The sequence below is a fragment of the Henckelia pumila genome, chromosome 4, assembly GCF_033568475.1.
Source record: "Henckelia pumila isolate YLH828 chromosome 4, ASM3356847v2, whole genome shotgun sequence".
In the NCBI taxonomy this organism is placed as follows: Eukaryota; Viridiplantae; Streptophyta; class Magnoliopsida; order Lamiales; family Gesneriaceae; genus Henckelia; species Henckelia pumila.
In genome coordinates, this window is record NC_133123.1 from 98,931,035 (window position 1) to 98,937,781 (window position 6,747).

The following is a 6,747-nucleotide window of genomic DNA, read 5'->3' on the forward strand; positions in this document are numbered from 1 at the left end:
GACATCCGCTTGTTAGATTCAGTAACAAATGTAGACACCACATCCTCCAACGATGCTTTACCTTCCCCTTGATTTTTATTGAATCCCGGAGGGGGGTTCAACACATTCTTGTTGTTGGCATAAGAAAAGTTTTCATGGTTACGTAAACCAGGATGATAAGTATTAGGAGGAGGGTTACCTCGATAGTTTCCATAGACTCTGGGATTGATATATTGAGCTTCCTCAGGTGGATGAGATTCATCTATGGAAACCGACACACCTGCAGGTTCTGCGATATTTACCTTGTTCAGAGAAGCCACTTGTGTACTCAACGCAGATAACTGTGCAGTAATGGATGTAAGAGGATCCACACTGTACACTCCCCTCTTGACTCCCGTACGTTCAGATGGCCATTGATAACTATTGATAGTCATCTGTTCCAGCATATCATAAGCTTGAACGGGGTCCTTGGCAAATATAGTTCCTCCAGCAGCAGAGTCCACCGACATTCTTGTATGCGTATTTAATACATTGTAGAAAAACTCTATTTCTTCCCAATCTGCAATATTATGATTAGGACAACGCCTTAACAAATCTTTGTACCTTTCCCATGCCTCATATAGCTGTTCAGAATCATGATGTTGGAAGGTACTGATCTCAATCTTTAGCTGGGTTGCCTTGGATGGTGGAAAGAATTTCTCTAAGAATTTCACAGCCATGCCCTCCCAAGTTGTTATGCGTCCTAGTAGCAATTCCTGCAGCCAACTCCGTGCTTTGTCCCTAAGAGAAAAAGGAAACAAACGTAAGCGTATTGTATCCTCAGAAACACCATTTATTTTAACAGTATCAGTAATCTCTAGAAAAGTGCGCAAGTGTAAATGAGGATCAGCTGTGGCAGTTCCATTGAATTGGTTCTGCTGAACCATGTTGATTAAGGCCGGCTTCAACTCGTAGTTGTTGGCATTTATTGTCACTCTAGCGATTCCAGAATAGTGAGCCTGGATCGTTGGCCTGAAATGATCTCTAATTGGCACCAAAGGCAATTCATTGACATCTTCTTCAGCCATGTTTAATTGTTCTTCTCTCCTAGCTTTTCTCAAAGCTCTTGCAGTTCGTTCAATCTCTGGATCAAAGAGAAAATAATTCGCACTTTGAGATCTTCGCATAAACTGCAATTACGAACAATAACAATTTATTAGTACTTAAATTAAAATAAGAAAAAAAACTCTAAATTAAAACTTCGACTAATTGGTAACAAGATTAAAAATAATCAAAATTACTCCCCGGCAACGGCGCCAAAAACTTGTTGTGAATTTTCCTTGCAAGCGTACGAGTGTTAAGTTTTAGTATAGTGAAAGAAAGAGTGTCGATCCCACAGGGAGTAAAATGAAAAGATTCAATACTTGTAATTAAAATAGTCTTAATTTTATCTAGAAAATCAAACTTCAAGAGTTTTGCAGAATAACTAAAATAAATAAATAGAAATTATTCAGCTCACACACACACAAATTTATAGGAATTATCAATCAGAGAAAAATAGTCCAGAGGTTTTGATTTCACTTGGTCTCGACAATATTCAATCCTAATTAATCTATTTTATGAATTTCCTTCGATTAATAACCAAAAACACTTAGAGTATTCTATTTCCCTCTCCCGAGCAATAAATAGAGTGTATCAACTTACAATTCGATTTCAATATCCCTATTAAAAATCTAAATGTAGTGATATGTGTAAAATGATGTTCCTTAAAGGTTCTATTAAAGTTATATACTCTCTCGAGCTATATAAACAATTAACAGTGTAGTTTCTATTGATCCTACTCAAAATCCCCTCTCCCGAGCAATGATTCTAAGTAAATATAACAACTCAATTTATGGCCAATAAATTAAGAAGACATTCAATTCTAGAAACACAATTAATCTATAGAAATTCAATTCATTAAAATCAAAGATTCATGAATAGGTCTCAACCAAGCTACGTCAACCTCTAGACTAGAAAAGTTTAGTTCATGCTCGAATTCAATAAAAACCAAATCATGTATAATATCTCAAACATAATTCAACAATCAAAAGAAACTAAAAAGAAGAAACAAAGCCGTAGTCTTTCTTTCGTGTCCGGTCAAAAAGTCTTCGTCTTCATTCCAAGCAATCTTCAGTTCTTCAACTCCAAAAAACTCACATAAGTGCTCTCCGAATATTGTGTGTATTGGTGGCTGATCCCCCTCTACTATGACTCCGAAAAATCCCTTAAATATGAACTAACAATCGTCCAAAAAAATACCAAAGATATCCCCCAAGTTTCCATAAACAATCGGACTCTAAAATTCCAATCAGACGACGGCGCGGGCGCGCCTAGAACAGGGCGGGCGCCCTCTCAACTCGCAAAACATACTTTAAAAATTTCATCGACGGCGCGGGCGCGCCTCTAGCTCGACTCTATATCTCGAACTCTTCATTAACAGCGCGGGCGCGCCTAAGGATAGGGCGGGCGCGCCTCTTGCTCGAACTCAGCTTTTTTTCTTCACTTTTCCAACTCTTGAATTTCCTTGTAGACTTCCATCTTGTAAGTTTATTTCCACTTGAACACATCAAAATCCATAATGAGCTGAATCATTTGAATGATTGAAGCCTTCAATTAAAAGTTATTCGCCTCAACAGTAGGGCGAACGATTCTAGATCCATAGCCTTCAGTAGGTGGACGAATGATGTCTAGAACAGTTATGTTGTTTGCCATTTCTTCTTTTGATTCAGATTCTATTTCAAGTTCAAGATTTATAGATCTCTTAGCCTTTCAGATTCTGCTGAGCGTGCGTTCGATCTCCAAATCAAGTGGCAGTAGCTCTCTAGATCAAATGATATGCATGCACAACATATAGTACCTGAAAATCACCAAGAAATAAAATTCAGAATTGACGAAAATAAATAAAGTCTAATCTCAAGAGAAATAAAAATTCTAATATCAAACAGTCCCCGAAAACGGCGCCAAAAACTTGACCGAATAAATAGGTGTGATATAAAATCAATTTGAAAGCGTACCAGGTCAAGTTATAGATAGTGAATAGAATCGATGTCGAACCCACAGGGACTGTGTAAATATGACTACCAGAATATGATTATTCCTACTTAATCTAAACTAATTAATAAAAGAGATATTTGATTTTAAACTAAAACTTAAATAGCAAATAAATTTCAAATCAATAAAAATGCAACAAAGATTTTTGGATTTAATTCAAATTGGGAAAAGCTCGATCAAGGACTCACGTAGGTACCAAACAATTCATATAACAAGTAGTCGATTTAAAACTTAGACTTAATCTTAATTCACAGAAATTCTCCTAAATTATTCAAAGAACTATTTCTAGAACAATCAAACCTATTCAAATATTGACGAATTAATCTTTCGTAATTCTAATCAAATTTGAATGCATGCCAAACTGTGAAAATTCAGTTTACACCCAAACCGCACACTGAAACTGAATTCTATTTCTAGTCGGTTTTTACAATATGTTGATTATCAAAGTGATCAAAATTAAAACCTCTTCTGTTGACTTGGAATCAATTAACATGCAAACAAATAACTGGCCAGGAAATTTGCAAGACAAATATAAATTCGATAATAAATAAAATAAAATGAAGTCTGAAAATTCTCGAATAAAAAATCAAGTTTTCTACATAAATTATCTGGTTCAATCACGTCGCCTTGATCGAAAGGGAAAAAACTACTCAAAGTTTAACATGATTCAAGAAAAAAAGTTTTTAATCCAAAACATCAACTAGAAATCCAAAAATAAAAAGAAAAGAAGAGAAGTAGAATTAGAGATGATGTTGGACGCCTCTTGCCTTCAACGAAGTTGTGTAACCCTTATTCTGATCAATAGATTTGTATTTATATGCCCAAGGGTCTTCAAAAGATAGTATCCTTCCCGAGCAAGAGTTTCTTTTTTTAAAAAATTCTGCACGCGTCTCTCAATCGAGCAAGCACAAGTCTCACTCGAGCGAGACACTTTCTGTCCCGGGAATAGATTTCTTCGCCTCGCTTTCTGGAGCGAGCAAAGATTCTCGCTTGAGCGAGAATCCTTCTGTCTTGATCTTCACTCCTTCTCTCGCTCAAGCGAGCACATGTCTCACTCGAGCGAGCAACTTTCTGGAAAATTTCTGCTCTCACGGGCTCGCTCGAGCGAGCATAGCCCTTCCCTTGAGCGAGTGAAGCTCTGTCCAAAAATCAAGATTTTGCCGAGTTTCCCTACAAAAAGGACAAAAATTGTATTATGCAGATAAATGAATTAAGCATGCTAAAGCTAAATAAAACAATAACAAAAACATATGAATGCATGAAAAAAAAACACAAAAATATGCATACAAAACACAGTTATCAAAGACAATGTCTCATCCCCTGGCTACCGAAAAGCTGAACTCCACTAGATCCGGAAGAAGAAGAACTGCCTCACTGCTTCTTGAAAGACTTGCCTCTTAGACCCAAAGAACTAGTCGGTCTGGATGCGGAAGAAATCATAGACCTGTTCCTCTAAAGGCTGTCCTCGGCTTGATGACAAAGGTCCACCAAACCCTCATAGGTCATGTCGCTCCCAACAGCAACCATCTGATGAAACTTAGGGTTCAGACCCTGAAGGAAATGATCATACTTGGTCACAGAACTCTCAGCGATATGCGGGCAATAAGGTAGAAGATCAAAGAACTTATGCTAATACACCTCAATAGTCATCGTCCCCTGACGCAGTCCAAGCAACTCACTGGCTTTCACCTGATGAAGAGCTGGAGGAAAATATAATCTCTGGAAAGCAGTTCAAAACTCAGCCCAATTAGCTACCCCTTTCGCTGCTATAAAAGGTGCGGAAGTAGATCTTCACCACTTCCTGGCTCGACCCTCTAGCAAAAAATCAAGAGTCTCCATATTTTCCTCATCTGTGAAACAGAACTCTCTGAAGCAATGCTCCATCCTCTCTAGCCAGTACTCAGCAGCCTTTGGGGTCTCGCCTCCTGCTGATGGTTTAGGGCTCACTTGCATAAATCTATGCATGCTGACTCCCCTCCACTCTTCGCGGTGTCCACGGAGATGTCTACGAGTGTCTCCACCATCCCAACGACCATCACCGCCACTATCGTGGCTCTCGTCGTAATCTATCATCTGTCAATTAATAACAGATAATGTATTAATCTGCTTTGCTTAATTCCCAGTTTCAATGCTCTCTGATACCAATAAATGTAGCGACCCTACCCGAATCCACTATCTAATCATAGTTAATTAGCGCATGCAATAAATACTTAAAGCATAAAGAGCAGATAATTTAAAATACAACAATCGGCATAATACAACTGACGATAACAACAATGTAAAAAAATACTCTTATACAACCAAATCGAAAGTCTTAAGGGTCATAATCCCTACCAATAAACTCTCACTGCAACAGGTAACAACCTCAACCCTGCTGCAAACCACCTGGATTGTCTAGACTCAAACCTTCCCCGCCACAAGGTACCCAAAATACCAAACACAGGGGCGTGAGCGACAACTCTCAATACAAAAGCAATGATATATAAACTAATATGCAGCAAGAAAATGACTTTAAAATATTAGTTAAAACAGTCTACTCAGGGAGCCATGAATATACAGTATCGTGCTAAGAGAGCGACTTCGCGGGGTACTCGTATATTCCTCTATCAACTATAGCGTCTACTGCACCGTCGTGGTCGCTCCTAGTGATAGCAAAACCAAGGGCTGAGCCTTCCCAGACACGAATCCATAAGGATTATGATAAGTACTGCATTTTTGTGCACTTAATTTGTATTGATATTATTGGATAATTGTTTAGTTTCGAGCGGAATTACGTGAAATTTTTTGTTGTTTGTGTTGGATGTAAGGAAATAAAGCAAATACTAAATTTATGATGGATGAAATCAAAGGAGTAAAAAAAATAGGTATAACGAGCGAAGACGGTCAAATATTTTGAAGGAAGAATGAAGAAGGACCCGAGACCTATGAGCGCCCGCGCCTCATGAAGTGATTTTAGAGTGTTAAGACAGAAGTTTATGTGTGGCCGCATGACATGGGATGCGCGCCCGCGCGTCGCAAGATTTCGAACGAAGTGTTTTTGCAATTATGGAAACTTTGAGATATCTTTGGGTTTATTTTGGACAATTCTTGGGGAGTATAAAAGGGAGTTTTTGAGACCTAATAGACATCACCAGCCGCCGCATACACACAACACTTTTGAGAGCATTTTTTGGTGAGATTTTGGATCGTGAATTGAAGATTGCTTGGAACGAAGACAGAGATTTTCAACGGGACATGGAAGAAAGACTACGGCTTTGTTATTTCTTCTTTATTATTTTCTTTTAGTTGTTGAATTATGTTTGAGACATTAAACATGATTTTGGTTGTTTTGAATTTTGCTATGAACTAAACTTTTTATGTCTAGAGGTTGATGTAACCTAGTCAAGACGTGTTTATGAATTGTTGATTTTATTGAATTGATTTCTTCTAAATTAATTGTGATTCTAGTTTTGAAGGTCTTTTCAATTTACTGGCCATAAATTGATTTGTCATATTTATTTATAATCCGGCACTCAGGAGAGGGGATTTCAAATAGGATCAATAGAATTCACACTATTAATTGTTTATATGTCTCGGGAGAGCTTATAACTTTAATAGAGCCTAGAAAGAACATTGTTTTACACATATCGCTATAAGTAGATTCTCAATAGGGATATTAGAATCGATCTATGGTTGATACACTCTGTTTGGCACTCG

At 37.7% G+C, this 6,747-nt stretch overlaps 1 non-coding gene across 1 annotated transcript; it reads left to right on the forward strand.

Annotated features, from left to right (window-relative positions):
* Positions 1 to 543: 543 nt before the first annotated feature.
* LOC140870215 (small nucleolar RNA R71) lies at positions 544 to 649 on the forward strand. Its single transcript, XR_012147187.1, has one exon. It is a non-coding gene; the product is annotated as a small nucleolar RNA R71 (small nucleolar RNA).
* The last annotated feature ends 6,098 nt before the right edge of the window (positions 650 to 6,747 follow it).